Source organism: Aegilops tauschii, chromosome 3 (genome assembly GCF_002575655.3).
Source record: "Aegilops tauschii subsp. strangulata cultivar AL8/78 chromosome 3, Aet v6.0, whole genome shotgun sequence".
NCBI lineage: Eukaryota > Viridiplantae > Streptophyta > Magnoliopsida > Poales > Poaceae > Aegilops > Aegilops tauschii.
This window is the reverse complement of record NC_053037.3, coordinates 519,926,505-519,948,905: the sequence shown is the minus strand read 5'-3', so window position 1 is coordinate 519,948,905 and position 22,401 is coordinate 519,926,505. Positions and strand designations below refer to the sequence as shown.

At 44.2% G+C, this 22,401-nt stretch overlaps 1 long non-coding RNA gene and 1 pseudogene across 1 annotated transcript; one reads left to right on the top strand and one right to left on the bottom strand.

Annotated features, from left to right (window-relative positions):
• The first annotated feature begins 1,388 nt into the window (after positions 1-1,388).
• LOC141021029 (uncharacterized) lies at positions 1,389-2,223 on the top strand. Its single transcript, XR_012181029.1, has 2 exons — positions 1,389-1,603; positions 1,695-2,223. It is a non-coding gene; the product is annotated as an uncharacterized lncRNA (long non-coding RNA).
• Positions 2,224-19,542: 17,319 nt separating this feature from the next.
• Positions 19,543-22,401, bottom strand: part of LOC109760660 (protein ENHANCED PSEUDOMONAS SUSCEPTIBILITY 1-like) — an 83,916-nt pseudogene continuing 81,057 nt past the window's right edge.

Here is a 22,401-nt window from a genome sequence, read left to right as displayed (position 1 = left end):
TCCGAGCCTTATAGGCGCGTCGCACATCACCGGCCTTGTTCCCCCTTTATCTGCCATGTCAAACAACAACACCTTCAACCATCATGCCTTCTTCTCAGCGTACCATGCAAAGAACACGAGAAGCAGTCCCCTTTTAGTCTTCTCATACATGTATAGCAGCAAGCTCAAGCGACTCTTTTTTACTATCTTCTTGTACTTTAGTTTTTCATCACTAGTAGAAAAAGAGGCTTCCATACGCCCCCATTAGTCCCTAAAATAATCGAACCGCGACCAAAGGGGTCTTTAGTCGCGGTTCGGGAGGAGACCCGCGACCAACTATCTGGGCCCAGCGCGCTCGGTCGACAGCTGGCGGACGGGAGGGGCTTTAGTCCGGGTTGGCCTGGCCAACCGGGACTAAAGGTCCTCAGGCTGGCCCGAAGGCCTTTAGTCGCGGTTCGTGACATGAACCGCGACTAAAGGCTCTTTCCGCGCGGGAACGAAAACGGCGCGAAAGAACCTTTAGTCGCGGGTCGTGACACCAACCGCGACTAAAGGTACCCCTTTAGTCCCGGTTGGGGACACCAACCGTGACTAAAGGGTACCTTTAGTCGGGGTTGGTGTCCCCAACCGGGACTAAAGGCTTGCCCTATATATTCTCCGCGGCCCTCGTCTTCTCCGCGCTAACCACCAAACGCATCCAGCCTGGACCTCGTCTTCTCCGCGGCGCCGCCCTCGTCTTCTCCACGCCGCCGCCCTCGTCTTCTCCGCGCCGCCCTCGTCTCCCGTAGGTGCCCGCCGCCGCCTGCCGTCCTCCTCGCGTGCCTAGAAGAAGAGGGGACCGCTGCCGTCGTCTTCTCGCCCGCCTTCTCGCCCGCCGCCGCCTGCCGTCCTCCTCAAACAAAAACTTCTATGCAAATTAGTGCTCAATAAAAAACTGAAAAGGAAAAAGAAAAGGAAAGAGAGAGCAGAGAGGAAAAAGAAAAGGAAAAAGAAAAGGAAACTTATTTGGGAATAATTGTATAAATCATTAAATTTGAGCGGCGGCGGAGGAAAAAGAAAAGGAAAAAGAAAAGGAAAAACAAAATACTTGGCAGTGCTCAACAAAAACTTCTATGCAAATTAGTGCTCAATAAAAAACTGAAAAGGAAAAAGAAAAGGAAAGAGAGAGCAGAGAGGAAAAAGAAAAGGAAAAAGAAAAGGAAATTTATTTGGGAATAATTGTATAAATTTGACCAAAAAAACATCAATTTTATTTTTTAATAGCTCTTAATCATTCAACCGTCGCTGCTCCTCCTCTATGTCCCCTTAATCTTATTTTTTAATTCCTTTATACTTAATTAATTTTTACTACATGCAGGAGTGACATATGGCGGACGATAGAGCCGAGCCGCTTAGGGATCCGGAGGCTGAACGTTATTTAATGGGCATCATAAAAAACGAGATTCCTTATGTGCCGGGCTCAGAATATGAGCAAGAAAAGGATGTAGTCTCTTCTTTTCTGAACCTTGACGGTGGAACAGACATTGTCGATGATCAAGAAGGTGAAGGAACGGACATTGTCGACGGAGGTCAACCGTCAACAAACGACGATCTCGAATTGCAAGTAGCAACCACCTCCGGCGAGGTATATATATACATTGAGCCTCTCGTGATACAAACTTACTGAAATGTGAATACATATGTATTAACGCGCGCGACTCTCTTTCTTTTTTTAGCCCTCGGCCGGATCGAGTACGACAAAGCGTGGCAAATCCAAGGCGATGAAAACAGGAGAAACATATACCATTGATTTTGTCAGTGAAACCGGCAAGCCCCTACAGCACACCTCAAAGTTTATCAACCAATGCGGAGTCGTTGTTAGAGACAACGTCCCGATCACCGTCCAGGAATGGAAGGAGCCAAAGAAGGCACGTCTTGGTTTCAGTTTTGTCGACAAGAGAACGAAAAAGGATTGCTGGAGAAAGCTTATGGAACATTTCATTCTACCTCCGGAATACAACAAAGTCGATGAATTCGGTAACGAGGTTCCGGGTGGACGTGAGAGGAGGAGGCTAGTTAAAGAGTTCGCTCTTCAGAAGATGGCCGAAGCATTCCGGAACTTCAAGAAAAATTTAACCCGTGACTATGTCAACAAGGGCAAGACTCCGGATTTCAATGGACAACATGAGAAACTGAAAGATGATTGGCCAGAATTTGTGAGGCAAAAGAAATCGGAGCATTTCAAGGAAATATCGAAAAAAATAAGGATAATGCGAGTAAGAAAAAGTTCCATCATATTATGGGGCCAGGAGGATACCGCCTTTCGGAGCCTAAGTGGCAGAAGATGGAGGAGGACCTGAGGGTGCGAGGAATCCCTCTACGTACAGAGGGATGGGACCCAAGGGCCAAAAGCTGGTGGTACGGGCATGGGGGATCGCTAGACCCGGAGACAGGGGTGTGTGTTCACCGGAAGAAAAAGTTTGCTCCCACCCAAGCCCTTATTGACGCAAGGACCCAAGCTCAAGAGGGCTTGATCAACTTCAACAGAGAGAAAGACGCACTGACAACAGCCCTCGGGAATGATGAACACGGAGGACGTGTACAAGGCAAAGGCAGAATTCCGTGGAAAGTAGGGTTTTCCCAGGACAATGACCCGTACTATTACAGAAGCCATAAGAGAAAGACGGACCGGGATGCAGATCTTTTGGCGAAGTTTGCATCGGAACTCCATGAGTTGAAGCAGACCGTGCATGAACTAGTAAAAGAAAAATCGGCTGCAGGGCCGATCATGAAGCGGATCGCGGAAGCCAGCAACGGAGAAGCAGCGTGGCTTCCACGGATGCCCCGCCGGGTGCTAATGCACCGACGATCGAGATTCGTGCACCGGAGCCTCACTACCCCGTGGATGATGTAAAGGAGATGAAAGAATGTGATCTGCATTATCCCGTGGGGAACGTTTCCACGAAGGTAGCCACTGGCAGTGCTTTACCCTGTACACCTGGAGCACTCCACCACAACAACCCCATTGCATATGGCTATGCTCGTGTCACGGTGGAAGACATAGTCCAAGAGTTTGAGGACCTGGAGATGACAAAGCTACACCCGAAGGGGAGAGAAGACTTGGAGATGTCAAGCGCCAGATCATTCTATGGAAAAAGAAGTACATAGTGTTTCCAGGCGAGGCGCCAAGGCTAACAAGTCCACCCCCCTCCGATGGTGGTGGTGGTGGTGGTGGCGGTGGTGGTGGTCGTGGTGGTTCACCTACACCTCCTTCACGCCATTCGACGCAGTCCCCCGATCCACAACCTCCGGCGGGTAAGCAGCCCCCGCCCCCCAATCCTCCTCCGGCGGGTACGACGCCCCCCAATCCTCCTCCGGCAGGTACGACGCCCCCCAATCCACCTCCAGCGAAGAAGCAGAAGCAGGCGGACAGCAAGGAAACCCGCTCCTGGACTATTAACCCGGACCCTTATGTACCTAAGACCACAAGGGTACCGGAGCCATCACTGAAGCCTCTCCTCCCAAGGCCTTGGGAACTTAGTGTAGCTGAAACCAAATTGGACGCGTCTGCTCATTATGAGAAATGGAAGGCGGATACGAAGGCGATAAAAGAGCCTGAGCCCAAGCAAGTATTCACTGAGAAGCAAAAGAAGTGGGCTAAGGATTTTTTGACGACACCGTCCCAAGCCGAGCTGAATATGCCTGACGACTATGGACATGAACTTCGTAGGCAAGCAAAAATATTGAAGGAGGAGAAAGAAGAAAGTAAAAAAAGTGGGAAACAAGTTGACCAGCTCGGGATGTAGAATAAACAATCGATCCCCCCGCTCATAGTGAAAGCTGGTCCAGAAGAGGACCCCGAGATCATAGCAGCTGCGGCAGCACTTGGATTGACTGTAGCGAGTGCCATGAAACAAGCGTCCGAGATGGGTTTGACTCTTCGTGCCTCGTTAGGCCTTGAGGATGCGCCAGTATGTGAGATAGCATTACAATATGTGCGGAATGGGCCTCTCGTCGAGCCTGCGCGGGAAAAGAGTCTACCACCACAAATGTGAAATCTGCTACGTTGGTACAAGCATTTCATAATATGGGCCGACAAAGAATATGTTTATGCGGATATTACAGAGGAGCATCACACCAAACGGTACTCTGTACAAGTTCATATGAGTGAATTGTTCCAGCTGTTCAATCTGTGCGAGCTCGACAAATCTATCCTGAGTTGCTACGTTCTGTAAGTGATTTATTTCTACCTCATCTCGTTCTTCATTGCCTGCACTATATATATATATTGTCCTAACTATATTGTTGCGTACGCTATTATGCAGATTGAAGATTTGGGAATGCAAAATAAGAAACATCCATGATGTTGGGTTCATTGACCCACATATCGTTAATGGACATGTGTTACAAAATCACCCCGAAGACGTGGAGAAAGACTTGTACAAGTTTCTTAGAAACATCAACTCAAAAGTCATATTCTATTTCCTTACCATTTTGGGTGAGTGTTTCTCTCTTGTGCCCATTCTCTTTTGTTTACTCCATGCATGGTATGTCTAACCGATGAGTTATGCATGACTGTGCATGTAACGTGTCCGCAGGTTCCACTGGATTCTGCTAAATATTGAACTTCACACCTCCAGAGTTCTAATCATGGACTCTATGGATTCGGATTCAAAGCGTTGGGCCGACATGAGAAAAATGCTGCAAAAGTAATTATTTTCAATCATTTGAGCTCTATATCGATCGGTCTCTTTCGTTCATTTCCTAATATCAAGTAACTAATAACTCCCTTGTTCATTTAATTTTCTTTGCCCTGTAGGGTTTGGAGACGGTTCTCAGAAGAAATTGTCGGTGAATTCAAACATGAGCTAGATTTTAGAAGGTTAGTTAATGTGGATAAGCAGCCACCGGGGACCAATCTATGTGGATACTATGTTTGTGAGAACATCCGGAGACACACCTCTGAGCGGAAGGCATCGAATAGCGTGTGGAAGGGGACGGATAACTTGCGGAGGAGGCTTAGTCCAGAAGCTCGCTTCCGACCAATTCAAGATGAATTAGCAGGATTTTCCATGAGGGAAGTCATCAATCCTAAAGGAGAACACTATACCGAGGACGAAGAAATTTATATGCATACCCGAGATTGAAACTTGTTCGAAGTTGTATATGGTCATCCATCCTAATTGTGTATGGAAACTTGTTCGAAGTTGTATATGGTCACCCGAGATTGAATATATATTATATATTCCTCTTGAATTCTTCTTGTTTGAAATTTCATATGCATGTATATAGTAGCGTAGAATATGTGTACTGAAACTTTATCAAAATTAAAATAAAACACAAAATAAAATATAAAGAAATAAAACACTACAAATTAAAAAGAAACCAGGTTTAGGGGGGCTAAAACCCTAAACCTGCGGAGGAGGCCTTTAGTCCCGGTTAGCCACGAGAACCGGGACTAAAGGTTCTCCGCCCCGACGGACTCCTGGCGCCCACGTGGACGGGTCTTTAGTCACGGTTCGTAAGAGGCGCGACTAAAGGGGGGGCCTTTAGTCGCGCATATTTAGTCCCGGTTGCACAGCCGGGATTAATGGCCTTTGCGAACCGAGACTAAAGGCCTATTTTCTACTAGTGCATGCTATAGATCAACCTGATGGTAATCGGAACTCTCATGTTCTAATGCGTTGTAGCAGAGCGAACCAACCTGTGGTTGGATGGTTAGTGGGACTGTGGTATCCCCAACCTATCAGGATTCAAATCCTGGTGCTCGCATGTATTCTTGGATTTATTTCAGGATTTCCGGCGATGCGCATTTAGTAGGAGGAGACGTTCCCGTCGACGACGAAGTGTCTACGGTGACTTCATAAATTTCAAGATGATATGCCGGCTCAGTCTTTCGGAACTGCTCATAGGGATAGGGTGTGCGTGTGTCCATTCATAGGGTTGAGTGTATGCGCATGTATATGAGCGCTTGTGTTTGTATTAATGTTCAAAAAAACACGCTGTAGCAGCTCCCTTCGGAAACGAATCCAGCTTTTGTCCAAACAAATCTCATGTCTTGCACGTTTCGGCTTAGCACCACACGTACTCTGGCAACCTTGCTACGCGGCTGCCTGCCTGCCTGTGCACTCCGCACGCACCATCCTGCCATCTAGGGCAGGCCTGACACGGCCCGCTCGGCCAGCCTCGCCTCGGCTAGCCCATCACAGCCCATCACCCAAGCACCACGTGGGCCTTGCAGCTTTCATACTGGATAAGGCCACATCGGTCTTCCCTTACCGCCGCCCTCACGCACGCGCTCTGGACCTGCTGCCCGCGAGGCACACCTCTGCGTACACGTCGCCGCCGCTGAACTGTGTCCGATCTAGCCTCGATCGCGTCCCGTCGGCTTGCTCAAGTACGCCACCCGGACCGACGCCCGTTTCGCTGGACCACACCGCACCAACTGCAGGCTCGTCTCCAATCTCGCCGAAACACGACGATCCGATCTGAATCCGCCACCGCGCCTTCGGATCAATCTGCTGCTCGCACGTTACGCCGCCGCTTCCGATTACTTCTGACACAAACAGAACTCCCGTCGTTTTCTTTCCCGGTCGCACTGCCGACCATCGATCAATTCGACGAATTCTGCTCCACCTCTAGATCAATAGCCGCAACCTCAAATCAAACCTTGCTCATGATACCACTTGTTAAAATAAATCCAAGGTGCTCCGTTGATCTACCGAGGACCAAGCAATCACACAAGCACGACACCGAGATTTGTTAACAAGATTCACCGATATGGCTACATCCCCGGGGTCTGACTACGGGTGCTCCTCTCCATGACACCGTCACAATACCGCACACCAGCCACCCGGGCGTCAACACACGCCGCCGGCTCCCCCTGCGTACCTGTGCTATTATGTTGGCATATGTTACATCATGTGTCTACCCCCGCTATATATGAGGGGCCTAGGATACAAGTGTACTATTATATATGGACACAACTCATACCCTGTCTACACATAGTCAAAATCCAAGTCCAACTATAACCTACCTTGTACAATAATATTCGACACAATTCTAACAGATACGTCAGTATCTGATCTGAGGATGGGATTGATGGATGAAGTGACGGCCCTTGCAGCGTGTGCATGTGGTGCCCACTGAAAATGCGCCGGGCCGGTGTGTAACCAAGTCCAAGTATTATGGCTTGGATGGGGCATCCGACATTAGATGTTAGGTGTTGGTGTGATGTCTGTTTGGTGTTAAGCTCGGACATTCGGCACCCCTTCATCACGGGGATAGGAGTAGCGACAGGTGTTGCTAAGATGGTGGCTTCAGGCTTACTGATGTATTACCTTGTAAGGGCTTTGTGAATAATTAATAAAACTAGCAAAGTGGCCCGCTCGATGCGCGGGTTAGAATTTGTAATTATTCATAGTGAGAATATATTGTTTGGCGGGCAACATCTCATCTGAAACTTAAAAATCTCACAGGAGTTTTAATATTCTCCAAGAATAAAATATGTTGGTAACATGGTGTGCGCATTATGATCATCATCCTAAAAATCATATAGGATAATCGAAATAATAATGCTTGTGAAAATTCAGATTTATTTAATTATTGTTTTGATATTCATAGGAAAATAATTTACATATAATTGTGAAGGTGTATCAATTTGTGGATGTTTAGAAACTAAGAATTTATCTGTTGATTTGCTTGTGTGCAATCATATTACATACAACATGTTTAGTAATTAAATATGAAATACAAAGAACTATGGGTTTGATGCTGAATATTTTTTTAGAAAATTTAATTTATCCCTTTCCTTGTTGAATGTCACCTTCCTTTTCTATAAAATACTGGATTGTATTATTTTTGGAAAAAAAATAACATATTGAGAATCATATTAAGTGAGAATTTTCTATGCAATTTTACATTGGTACAAATGCCAAAAACTTTGGATCACTTTTTCGTGAGAATTTTGAGCATACCAATTTTTTTGTTAAATTGTGCTTCAATATGTATTACATGATGTCGTGATCATATAGACACACGATGTTCTGTTAACAATGGTGATGATTGTCTTATTTTATAACAGGCTATGTGAAATATATAGGAGTAATCAATAATATACTCTCATGGGAATAATGGTTGTAAAATCAAATGATATCTTTCATTAGAGAAGAACCTGGCCTTCTTATAATCTATTGTTGTGATTCAAAAATGAAGGTCATTCCTTTTCTGCAAAGTAATAATTTTGTTTAATTCATTCAAACTTTTGTTTAATGATGAACATCCATAAAATGTTGTCATGAACACTGAATTAGTGAACTATATGTGGTGGAGGCCACGTATATTGTGATAAATAGCTTTCTACCAATGAGCTCCAGACGAAATACAGTTCAGTTGAGTCACAAGAATGTTCATAGCTAGTTCCAAATTCTGGACTCTAGTGTGCTCTCAGGAATTGAAACCTAAAAATATATAGAAAACATGAATAAATGTGAAGGGGCAAATTGCTAGACATCTAGACCCAACACGAAACTTTACACTTAGATTATACATAAAAGAGAAATCATAGAGAAGACAATAGAAATGCAGGTGAGACAATTTACTACTGATAGTTTGATGCCTCTTGATACCATCTAAAAGTATAGAAGATATGTTTTGTCATAACCACATGCTTCAGAAGCAAAATAATTTAACTTCTAGCAACATTGGTAGAGATAAATACTAAATTACATAATTCAGAGGTAGAAACTGAATTTTTAGTAACACTCCAGGTTGCTAGGGGGGGGGGGGGGGGGTCTCTTGTTTTGCTTGACCATATGCAATATTTGATAAGAAATCAGTTGAACGTAGCGGGATCACCATCACGTGGATTTATTTGCATCTCTCCGATGCAGAGGCCGGGGGATGACCTCCTTTTTTTTTTAAAACGTGGATTTATTTGCAAGAAGGTTAACTTAACTTTGTACTTGATTGCCGAGGCTCACCATCATTGGTCTTCCACAACATATTTCTCTGTAAAAAGGATGTCACATACACTATGTACTTGCTTGTCGAGGAGCACTGTCATCGGTCTTCTCTGACCGCTACATCTCATCAAATCACATTTGCATGCTTTACTCCTAAGTAATCGGCAACTACCCTTTTGGCTCTTGTTGTTATTTCTGCTCGTGCAACGGCAAAGCAATGTGAAGAAGGTGTGCACATAGTTACCAAGAGGATTCCTGAGAATGGCTATGAGATAATATTCACCATTGAGATGAACATTACCTCTTGTTCGCCAGTTTTATCTCTGGATGGGTCGCATGATCCTCTATCTCGGGTTCAACAACCGAGGCCAGTCGCCGATGCTGTATAGAACTTAGACATACTAATTCAACTTGATCTTTTAGACACCCGGCTGTGTGCCAAATATGATAATGATTTTCCGGTTAATACCAACACCTTATAGTGATATTTTGCTCTAAAAATTGTAATCCTTCCGGTTCTAAAAATTTGCCACATTGGGAGTCAATTTAGTTCATAGCTGCAAAATCAATCCAGAAGTGCCATCTTCCGTCAGCTCTATGCAGTACATACCTATGGAATAGGTTATGTCTCCTTATGGTGCACAATACCTAAGATAGTAAAATAGAAATATTTAGAGATTGTATGTGTTGTACTTTTTGATGTATTTTGTACGACGTGACGTGATTCATAGCCTGATGCTTTCGGCCGCAACATACATGACACGTACAAGCTAGCTGTCTATACACTACCTGCTATTTGCACAAGCTAGCAGCCTGATGGATTAATCATGCCTTGCTAGTTTGGCTAGTTGCAGAAGGAAGCAGTCTAATGGGTTGATCATGCCTTGCTAGTTTTTTTTTAACATGCCTTGCTAGCTGCGTACATGCATTGTTCTGTACGTGTACATACACCGGGCCGGGGTGGGCCAACTTAGCCGTGGGCGTGTGTTTCTTCGGATCAAATGCATGATGCATGCTTGTTTCTTTACATGGGCGTCCATGGTATTAAGAGAAGAATGCATGTACGTGACTTCCCAAAAAAATACAATCTACGCTAGTCCTATTTTTCTGACTGGCACGTCATTTTTTTATGACGGCGCGTCCTTTATTTTAGGATCGATAGGTCCTTTTTTTTTAATGGAAAGCATCAGCCTGCGATTTTTTTTTATGGGAACCTATTCTCATGGTAGGCAAAGGTGAATGAAACCTTTTTTAAGGTGTATGAAACATGCACGTGACTTCTCAAAAAAATATTCAATCTACGCTAGTCCTATTTTTCTGATCGGCAGGTCATCCTTTTATTAGACAACGGCCCGTCCTTTATTTGAGGATCGACAAGTCCTTTTTTTCAAGGCAAAGGTGAATGAAACCTTTTTTAAGGTGTACGAAACGTTTTTTTTTTCATTAATGGTAATGGTGGGTAATTTTTTCACCTCAAACATATCAAATGGCTCTAAAATATCAGTCTATTAAATAAACGATCAGAACTTTCTAATTTTTGTGGTAATTTCTAGCATAATTCTATTTTTCTGGTTGACCCGTCAAATACTTTTTATATATAATAGATGACTGCATGCATCGCCCAGATTCAGAGGTCGGGGGTACATCCTCCTTTTCAAAAAAGGAAAGTAGTGGCTGAACCCACCCTCGATGCACCTGATACGTCTCCAACGTATCTATAATTTATGAAGTATTCATGCTATTATATTATCCATCTTGGATGTTTAATGGGCTTTACTATGCAATTTTATATTATTTATGGGACTAACCTTTTAACCCAGAGCCCAGTGCCAGTTTCTGTTTTTTTTCTTGTTTCAGTGTTTCGCAGAAAAGAAATATCAAACGGAGTCCAAACGGAATGAAACCTTCGGAAAAGTTATTTTTGGAACGGAAGCAATCCAGGGGACTTGGAGTGCACGTCAGGGAATCAACGAGGAGGGCACGAGGCAGGGGGGCGCGCCCACCCCCCCCCACCCCCGGCGCGCCCTCCACCCTCGTGGGCCCCTCGTGGCTCCCCTGACGTATTTCTTCCTCCTATATATACCAATATACCCTAAAACCTTCGGGGAACAGAATAGATCGGGAGTTCCTCCGCCCCAAGCCTCTGTAGCCACCAAAAACCAATCGGGACCCTGTTCCGGCACCCTGCCGGAGGGGGGAATCCCTCACCGGTGGCCATCTTCATCATCCTGGTGCTCTCCATGACGAGGAGGGAGTAGTTCACCCTCGGGGCTGAGGGTATGTACCAGTAGCTATGTGTTTGATCTCTCTCTCTCCCGTCTTCTTGATTTGGCACGATCTTGATGTATCGCGAGCTTTGCTTTTATAGTTGGATCTTATTATGTTTCTCCCCCTCTACTCTCTTGTAATGGATTGAGTTTTCCCTTTGAAGTTATCTTATCGGATTGAGTCTTTAATGATTTGAGAACACTTGATGTATGTCTTGCGTGGGATAACCGTGGTGACAATGGGTTATTCTATTGATTCACTTGATGTATGTTTTGGTGATCAACTTGCGGGTTCCGCCCATGAACCTATGCATAGGGGTTGGCACACGTTTTCGTCTTGACTCTCCGGTAGAATCTTTGGGGCACTCTTTGAGGTTCTATGTGTTGGTTGAATAGATGAATCTGAGATTGTGTGATGCATATCGTATAATCATACCCACGGATACTTGAGGTGACATTGGACTATCTAGGTGACATTAGGGTTTTGGTTGATGTGTGTCTTAAGGTGTTATTTTACTACGAACTCTAGGGCTGTTTGTGACACTTATAGGAATAGCCCAATTGATTGATCGGAAAGAATAACTTTGAGGTGGTTTTGTACCCTAGCATAATCTCTTCGTTTGTTCTCCGCTATTAGTGACTTTGGAGTGACTCTTTGTTGCATGTTGAGGGTTAGTTATATGATCCAATTATGTTATTATTGTTGAGAGAACTTGCACTAGTGAAAGTATGAACCCTAGGCCTTGTTTCCTAGCATTGCGATACCGTTTGTGCTCACTTTTATCATTAGCTACCTTGCTGTTTTTAAATTTTCAGATTACAAAAACCTATATCTACCATCCATATTGCACTTGTATCACCATCTCTTCGCCGAACTAGTGCACCTATACAATTTACCATTGTATTGGGTGTGTTGGGGACACAAGAGACTCTTTGTTATTTGGTTGCAGGGTTGCTTGAGAGAGACCATCTTCATCCTACGCCTCCCACGGATTGATAAACCTTAGGTCATTCACTTGAGGGAAATTTGCTACTGTCCTACAAACCTCTGCACTTGGAGGCCCAACAACGTCTACAAGAAGAAGGTTGTGTAGTAGACATCAAGCAGTTTCTGGCGCCGTTGCCGGGGAGGCTAGGTAAGCGGCACTCACACCCCGTCAACTAAGCAGTTTCTGGCGCCGTTGCCGGGGAGGTGAGTGCTTGAAGGTATATCTTTAGATCTTGCAATCGAATCTTTTAGTTTCTTGTTTTATCACTAGTTTAGTTTATAAAAGAAAACTACAAAAAAATGGAATTGAGTCTGCCTCATACGCTTCATCTTTTTAATATCTTTCGTGAGTATGACGGAAAGGAAAATTGTGCTCAATTGCTAGAGGAAGAATGCATTAAAATGTTTGGCACTAAATATTTGAATGATGAGCATGATTGCAATGTTGTTAGTATGAATTCTTTGAATACCCATGATGCTAATGATATGCAAAGCCACAGGCTTGGGGATGCTATGTTTGATGAAGATGACATTTTTTGTCCCCCAAGTTTTGATGAGCAAATTTATTATGATGAAAGCATGTCTCCTATTTATGATTATTATTGTGTTGACACGTATGCTATAAAGAATAAATATAACCATGAAACTTGTCATCATGATTTTAATTTTCAATTGGATTATGCTTCACATGATAGTTATTTTGTTGAGTTTGCTCCCACTACTATTGATGAGAATAGATTTGCTTATGTGGAGAGTAATAAAAATTCTATGCTTGTAGATCATGAAAAGAATGCTTTATGTGATGGTTATATTGTTGAATTCATTCATGATGCTACTGAAAATTACTATGAGAGAGGATCATATGCTTCTACATATTGCAATAATATCATGTTTCCTCTCTATGTGTTGAAAATTTTGAAGCTATGCTTGTTTTTCCTTCCTATGCTAGATGATTCTTGCTCCAATAAGTTGTTTGTTCACAAAATCCCTATGCATAGGAAGTGGGTTAGACTTAAATGTGCTAGTCATATTCTTCATGATGCTCCCACTATGTTTCAATTCTTATCTTTTATGCGAGCATCATTGAAATCATCATGCCTAGCTAGGGGCGTTAAACGTTAGCGCTTGTTGGGAGGCAACCCAACTTTATTTTAGTTTCTTGCTTTTTGGTTCTGTTTAGTAATAAATAATCCATCTAGCCTCTGTTTAGATGTGGTTTTATGTTTTAATTAGTGTTTGTGCCAAGTAGAACCTTTGGGAAGACTTGGGTGAAGTCTTTATGATCTTGCTGTAAAAAACAGAAACTTTAGCGCTCACGAGATTAGCTAAAACTTTTTACTGGAGAGTGATATTTAGTTTATTATTTTTGCAGATGATTACTAGACAAATTCCACAGGTCCACCAATTTATTTTAGAATTTTTGGAGTTCGAGAAGTATACGTTTGATACAGATTACTACAGACTGCTATGTTTTTGACAGATTCTGTTTTCTATATGTTGTTTGCTTATTTTGATGAATCTATGAGTAATATCGGAGGGTATGAACCATAGAGAAGTTGGAATACAGTATATATTACACCAACATGAATTTAGAATGAGTTCACAACAGTACCTAAGTGGTGTTTTGTTTTCTTTCGCTAACGGAGCTCATGAGATTTTCTGTTAAGTTTTGTGTTGTGAAGTTTTCAAGTTTTGGGTAAAGATTCGATGGACTATGGAATAAGGAGTGGCAAGAGCCTAAGCTTGGGTATGCCCAAGGAACCCCAAGGTAATATTCAAGGACAACCAAGATCCTAAACTTGGGGATGCCCCGGATGGCATCCCCTCTTTCGTCTTCGTTCATCGGTAACTTTACTTGGAGCTATATTTTTATTCATCACATGATATGTGTTTTGCTTGGAGCGTCCTTTTATTTTGTTAGTATTTGCTTGCTGTTATTTAGAATAATTTTTTGCATCTTTCTTTTCAATAAAAATGTCAAGGATAGCTTTTACCATGCTTATTTTGCAAGTATACATGTTGCTGTTTCAAAACAGAAAGTTTACCGCTGTTGCAAAAATTCCCTAGAAAAGTCAGAATGTGATAAAATGTTGAAACCTTTTGCATAATAGGATCTGATAAATTTAATACAGTGGGAATTTTCTTTCATAATTTTTGGAGCTAGTGAAGTATGATGAATCTTTCATTCTTTACAGACTGTAATGTTTTGGCAGATTGCTGTTATGTTTGCATTGTTTGCATATGTTTGCTTGTTTAATGATTCTATTTGAGGATAGGAGTATTAAATATGCAGAGGCATTTAGTATGCAATGTTGAATAATAATTTTAGTGATTTATTACAGTATAGTATGATAAGGTTTTTGCATTGGTTTATACTAACTTATCTCACGAGTCCTTGTTGAGTTTTGTGTGGATGAAGCTTTTGAGGTTTAGGAAGACCGTGATATGAGAGGAATTAAGGAGACACAAAAGGTCAAGCTTGAGGATGCCCCGGTAGGCATCCCACCTTTCTTCTTCAACAATTATCGGTTACTATCGGTTGAGCCTAAGTTTTTGCTTCTTCACATGATGAGTGCTATCCTTGAAATGTCGTTTTATTTTGTTTTGCTTGTTGTTTGAATAAAACACCAAGATATGAAATTCTTAAATGATAGAGAGTCTTCACATAGCTACATAATTATTTAACTACTCATTGATCTTCACTTATATCTTTTTGGAGTAGTTTGTCATTTACTCGTGTGCTTCACTTATATCCTATGAGTAAATGGGGTTGAATGATTTGAATGTCATAAATCTGAAATTATATATGTTTCATATGCCTTTCCCATGGGGAGTAATGCCTTCACATATAAGAAGTAGAGGTGGTAAATTTTTTGAAGGTTAGCAAACATTGTATTGGTCACTTGAACAATTCATGAAAGAATATTGAAGGAAGAGAGGTTTCACATATAAATATACTATCTTGGACATCTTCTATGATTGTGAGCCCCATTAATTATTTTCAAACCTGAGAAAATTAGTTGAAGTTGGACAAGGAAGACAACATAATGAGTTATGCTTGGGTATATTTGTATAGAAGTTATATTGTTATGGATCCTCTAACATGTGGTGCTTGCTATTTAGAATCCTTTGCTAGCCAAAATATCTGTACTAAGCGGGAATACTGCTTGTGCATCCAAATCCTTGAACCAAGTTTCTTCCATGAGTGTCCACCATATCTACCTATATACGGTATTTACCTGCCGTTCCAAGTAAATTTGCATGTGCCAAACTCTAAACCTTCAAATAATAATCTGTTTTGTATGCCCGAATCGCTCATGTAGCGACTAGGGGCTGTCAGTATCTTCCATGCTAGGTGGGTTATTCTCACGATGAGTGGACTCCGCTCATCATTCACGAGAAAATGGCTGGTAACTGGGATGCCCAGTCCTATGATCAAAAGATCAAAAACAAATTCGCAAATAATTTAAACAAAACTCCCCCAGGAATGTTGATAGTTGGACGGCACTTGTTGTTTCGGACAAGCCGTGGAGTGTGAATGTTGGTGGAGGGGGAGTAAAATCTTTACCTTTCTGTTTGGGAACCTCCTATAATGTATGTAGTATGGAAGATATTGGGAACTCTTGGTCGTTATGTTGACAATGAAAGCATACCTCTCAAAATTATTTTCATCTATGTTTTAAAGCTTCGAGCTCTGGCACCTCTGCAAATCCCTGCTTCCCTCTGTGAAGGGCCTATCTTTTACTTTTATGCAAGAGTCAGTAGTATTCCTTCTCATTCCAACCTACTCTTTAGTTGGCAAGCATCATGTGATGGAAAGCTCTAAGCATATATGGCCATTCAAATATATTTGAGCATGAATTATTACTGTTGACATTACCCTTGAGGTAAAAGGTTGGGAGGCGAAACATTAAGCCCCTATCTTTCTCTGTGTTCGATGAATACTATTTGTTCTAAAAATATGCTTTGAGTGGTAGCAATCATGGAAGACTAAATGATAGTTGAGTATGTGAAGTTTGCTGAATCAAAGCTCTGACATAGACTCTTCCTGAAAATAAGATGAATTTTAATTGTTTGATGACTAATAACACGGTTGTTTGTTTTCAAGAAAGTTTATGATCTATACTTTAACATGTGAATAGTTTGTTACTTGATCATGCAAATTTTTATGATCTGAGCTACTGTTATGACATATAATGATGCTAGAAAAGGTGATTGAAATTATCATTGATCAAACTTGTGCACCTGCTAGCATTCACACTTCATAAATTCTTTCTTTTATCATTTACCTACTCGAGCACGAGCAGGAATTAAGCTTGGGGATGCTGATACGTCTCCAACATATCTATAATTTATGAAGTATTCATGCTATTATATTATACATCTTGGATGTTTAATGGGCTTTACTATGCACTTTTATATTATTTTTGGGAATAACCTATTAACCCAGAGCCCAGTGCCAGTTTTTGTTTTTTCCCTTGTTTCAGTGTTTCGCAGAAAAGGAATATCAAACGGAGTACAAACGGAATGAAACCTTCGGAAAAGTTATTTTTGGAACGGAAGCAATCCAGGGGACTTGGAGTGCACGTCAGGGAATCAATGAGGAGGGCACGAGGCAGGGGGCGCGCCCACCCCCCTGGGCACGCCCTCCACCCTCGTGGGACCCTCGTGGCTCCCCTGACGTATTTCTTCCTCCTATATATACCAATATACCCTAAAACCTTCGAGGAACAGAATAGATCGGGAGTTCCTCCGCGGCAAGCCTCTGTAGCCGCCAAAAACCAATCGGCACCCTGTTCCGGCACCCTACCGGAGGGGGGAATCCCTCACCGGTGGCCATCTTCATCATCCCGTCGCTCTCCATGACGAGGAGGGAGTAGTTCACCCTCGGGGCTGAGGGTATGTACCAGTAGCTATGTGTTTGATATCTCTCTCTCGTGTTCTTGATTTGGCACAATCTTGATGTATCGCGAGCTTTGCTATTATAGATGGATCTTATTATGTTTCTCCCCCTCTACTCTCTTGTAATGGATCGACTTTTCCCTTTGAAGTTATCTTATCAGATTGAGTCTTTAATGATTTGAGAACACTTGATGTATGTCTTGCGTGGGATAACCATGGTGACAATGGGTTATTCTTTTGATTCACTTGATGTATGTTTTGGTGATCAACTTGCGGATTCCGCCCATGAACCTATGCATAGGGGTTGGCACACGTTTTCGTCTTGACTCTCCGGTAGAATCTTTGGGGCACTCTTTGAGGTTCTATGTGTTGGTTGAATAGATGAATCTGAGATTGTGTGATGCATATCGTATAATCATACCCACGGATACTTGAGGTGACATTGGAGTATCTAGGTGACATTAGGGTTTTGGTTGATGTGTGTCTTAAGGTGTTATTTTACTACAAACTCTAGGGCTGTTTGTGACACTTATAGGAATAGCCCAATGGATTGATCGGAAAGAATAACTTTGAGGTGGTTTTGTACCCTACCATAATCTCTTCGTTTGTTCTCCGCTATTAGTGACTTTGGAGTGACTCTTTGTTGCATGTTGAGGGTTAGTTATATGATCCAATTATGTTATTATTGTTGAGAGAACTTGCACTAGTGAAAGTATGAACTCTAGGCCTTGTTTCCTAGCATTGCAATACCGTTTGTGCTCACTTTTATCATTAGTTACCTTGCTGTTTTTAAATTTTCAGATTACAAAAACCTATATCTACCATCCATATTGCACTTGTATCACCATCTCTTCGCCGAACTAGTGCACCTATACAATTTACCATTGTATTGGGTGTGTTGGGGACACAAGAGACTCTTTGTTATTTGGTTGCAGGGTTGCTTGAGAGAGACCATCTTCATCCTACGCCTCCCACGGATTGATAAACCTTAGGTCATCCACTTGAGGGAAATTTGCTACTGTCCTACAAACCTATGCACTTGGAGGCCCAACAATGTCTACAAGAAGAAGGTTGTGTAGTAGACATCAGCACCCACGGTGCACCCACGCAAGAAAACATATCAAAACATTTCGAAAAAAATATGAAACTTTGCGAAAATGATCATCAACAAATGTTAGAGAGGCTTGCCAAGTTTGGTGGTCAAATGACATCCAAGGAGCTCTATACAAAAAAGACGAAATTACAAATTTTGATCAAACAGTGCACGTACATTTTGAGTAATTTTGTCTTTTTTGTATAGAGCTCCTCGGATGTCATTTGACCACAAAAATTTGCAAGCCTCTCTAACATTTGTTGATGATCATTCTCACAAAGTTTCAGATCTTTTCAAAATATTCTGGTATGTTTTCTTGCGTGGGTGCACCGTGGATGCACCAAGGGTGGGTGTAGAAAAACCACTCTCTTAAAAAAAGATTTTGACTTGCCAGCATCTCTTTCTGCTTCAGTGTCGTGCAACACTCTGAAACTCTGAAGTTTTGGACTTGGTTAAAAGTGCGCACCACATGCATTTCATCTTTGAAAATGCAACTTGAAATATGTCCATCTTTCGCTGGCTTCATACGAAATGAGTTGGAAAGTGCTCCTGAATTACGTACTCCAACTTTAATATAACCTGAATTCAATCATGAAACATGCTCCATGGTCGTTTCCCCCCTCGTGCTAGGGCCAGATCACCGCCATTAGCCTCTGAGGGGCTTGACAATGATGTGGTTGTGACTCCGGTGCTACAGATCATGCCCGAGCTTCGGGAGTTGTGTGGGGGCCTGGTTTTACCTTTGTGCGTCGAGCAACTACAGGTAGACCCTCCCGAGATGTCGAGTGTGGCTTTTCCACCAACACCACCCTGGAGTCGAGCCAGATTGTTGATGCTAAGGAAAGTAGTGATTTGGACGGTGCGATCTCTCGCTCGCCCTAGTCCATTGGGTGTCAGGCGTTAGCCATTGAGCGTGGAGTTTCAGATGTTGCTGCCCTTCCCTCATCTGCGACCATCCGCGTCATAGGAAAGGCGACTCTGGTTGCTTGATGGATGATCTTCGGTCTCTTCGGCCTGTCCTCTTGGATTGGGAGGTGCATGATGTCTTGTGTCATGGTGTTCTTGTTGGGATTCACTTGGCGTAGTAGCAGTATCAGGGTTTGTAGATGTTGTGCATTCGGAGAGTTTGGCAAGGCCGGCTGTGCGGTTGCGGGATTTCTTGCCATTTGAGTAGTTAGTACGTGCTCTATTTGTGTAGGTTTTCGCCTGGTTTTTTTTCAATTAATCGGGCAATTCTCTTCTTCTTAATTAATCGATGAGGCAAAACTTTTGCCTCCGTTTCGAAAAAAAATCTGAATTAACACAGCCTGAACCAAGTAGCACGACATGCGCTGTGGAAAGGTAAATTCTTGTGATGGACATACAAGCCAATCATGCCGGCGGCACGGGCACGGACACCGTGTCCATGAACTCGTGGTCGGCAACGAGCCTCTCCAGCGCTTCTGGCGCCAAGCACACCTCCAGCGACATGCTCCCTTCCCGCTCCGGCCCCTCGAACACCGTCACCTTCCCGTTCATCTTGTCCCCGGAGCCGCTCCGCACTCCCACCGGCTTCCCACATCCAAAGTCGTTCCGGAACACGTCGAACCGCGGTGAGCTCGAGATCGCCAGCGCCCCGCCGCCAGAAGAAAACGATGAGTTCCGACGGGAAAAAAATCATGGGCTCCCGGGGCCAGCGATCCAGCCACTCCTGCACGCCCGCCTCATCGAACGACCCCACGACGCGGTTCAGCTGCCACGCCATCTAGCCCTGTCCGTTGTCCAGGATCTCGCCGACGGTGCAGCCAGCTACACGGATCTCTATGGCGTTTCCCACGTAGTCCGGCGGAATGCCGAGCATGCGCCCCCGACACCCGATGGTCATAGCGCATAATGTCTCCTGCCTCGGCGGGAGGCGCCGGGTGCGGGACGCGGCCCGCCAGAGGTGCGCCAGCAGGGCCTGGAGCGAGGAGATGGCGGCGCCGCAGGCCATCTCATCATTCGCCCTCACCTTGAGCTTCTTGACGCTCGCGGCGGAGAAGGTGAAGAAGCCTTCTCGCACCGACGGGAGCTTGAACCGCTGGACGATGTCCTGCAGCTTACTGAATGGGAAGGGGATCGGCACGGGGCTCGTGTGACGAACCACCTCCGGCACACACGTGCCAGCGTGTGGAAAATATATATTAGAGCACATGCACCCAGGCCTTTTCTATCTAGCCATCCATTTCCCGCATCGCTATTCGTACAAATACATTTTTCTTTTTTGTTTTTCCCACATAGAACATATCTTGAAGTTCAAACCTATGCAGCGTGGCAAAGCTTTCTAAGTAGAATCTAGGATAAATGTTTCAGATTTTTTTGTCAAACATAAATATAGAAAATACGTTTATTGTGATTAAAAAAAATCATATTTTTAGTATTTATGTCGGACAAAAAATTCTGAAAGATTTATCCTAGATTCTAGTTAGAAAGCTTTGCCACACTGAATAGGTTTAAACTGTTAGAAGGGAGAGAGAGGTTTGGTGGAATAGTTCGTTGTATTGCTTGAGCCTCGTGGGCATATATATATAGGAGTACATGATCTACTTGGAGTACAAGGCAAGCCAGAATATTTCTTAGTCTAACCTATGTTTCCTAATACAATCACATTACTCAACATCCCCCCGCAGTCACAACGGTAGCGACGCAGACGGTGAGATTGGAGAAGAATTTGAAGGCAAGCCGACGGATGCTACCTCTTGAGCACTGCGTTGGTTTTCCCTTGAAGAGGAAAGGGTGATGCAGCAAAGTAGCGTAAGTATTTCCATCAGTTTTTGAGAACCAAGGTATCAATCTAGTAGGTGGCTACGCGCGAGGCCCTCGCACCTACACAAAACAAATAAATCCTCGCAACCAACGCGATAAGGGGTTGTCAATCCCTACACGGTCACTTACGAAAGTGTGATCTGATAGATATGATAGGATAATATTTTTGGTATTTTTGTGATAAAGATGCAAAGTAAAAGAAAAGCAAAGGTGTGGGGTGGTAGGTGCGACCTATGCCAACGGGTGGCTTATCATTGTGGGAGCCAGTAAGACATCGCTGGTGCCTGGAAACGGGATAAGGCGAAGACATGCACGCCAGCGAATCTTACCCAGGTTCGGGACTCTCCGTGGAGATAACACCCCTAGTCCTACTCTGCGGGGTCTCCGCATGATCACTATATCAAAAAAGTGGCTACAAGTGGCTCCTTGCGCACTTTGGCTAGAGGAAGAAGAAGGGCAAGGCTAGCTCTCCTCTTGTCTCTATGTGGTGTCTAAAACTCTAAGAGATCAACCCTTTGCATGGGTGCCCCGGGGGGTTTATATAGGCCTACCCCCAGGGGTACAATGGTAATCCGGCTGGACGCGGGTCCTAGCCGTCAGTGTCTATATTCACTGGCTTCTCCGCCGACTGGTGGGTCCCGCCGGCTGCCGGCCTCTTGGCCGACAGGCCGGCCCCACCGCCTGGGGGTCTTGCTGGCGGCTGGTTACTGTAGCCTCGCCCCTGATGACGAGGGCTTTGCCGAGGTAAGCATGGCTACAGTGCCGCCGCCCGGCGGGCTCTCACTGTAGCCTTACCTCGGCTTGTCTCGTTAATGATGCACATACTTCGAGGGAGGGAGGTAGCCGACTATTGGGAGCCGGCTTCACCCCAGCCGACTGGGGGAGGCTTGGCCGCCTTCGAGCGTGTCTCTGGCCGAAGGGGCCTGCCGCCCGCGGGCCGTACTGACAGCCTGTCGTGGGTGGCGTCATGGTCAACATGGCAATAGTGCTGCGCTGGACGGGGGATGGCCGACCCGTACGGCGCACTGTGGCCACGCGTTCTCCGGGATTCGGGGGTGGCAGGTTGTACTGTAGCCACGCCCCGTCTCGTCACTGTTATGTGGGTGCAGCCCTTGAGGATGTGATCTTGGCCGCTTGCCGGGAGCCGGTCTTCTTGTGGCCGGCTTCTTGGAGTCGGCCATCTTGTGGCTCTCTTCGGGAGGGATTTTAGGGCCGGGCCGTCTTCCAGTAGTCGGTCCGTGGGATAGCCGGCCAGGGGAAGGCGGCCCTGTGCTTTGGGTGCTTGAAGGCTCGATCGGCCCAATAATTTCTTGAAGAGCCAGGGGGAGTCGGTTAGGCTACCCGTGGTCATTATCTCCGACAGTAGTCCCCGAAGCTGGTTGGGCTTCGAGGCTGAAAGGAGGACGAGAAGCTCAATCAGCTTCCTATCTTGAAGAGCCAGCAGCT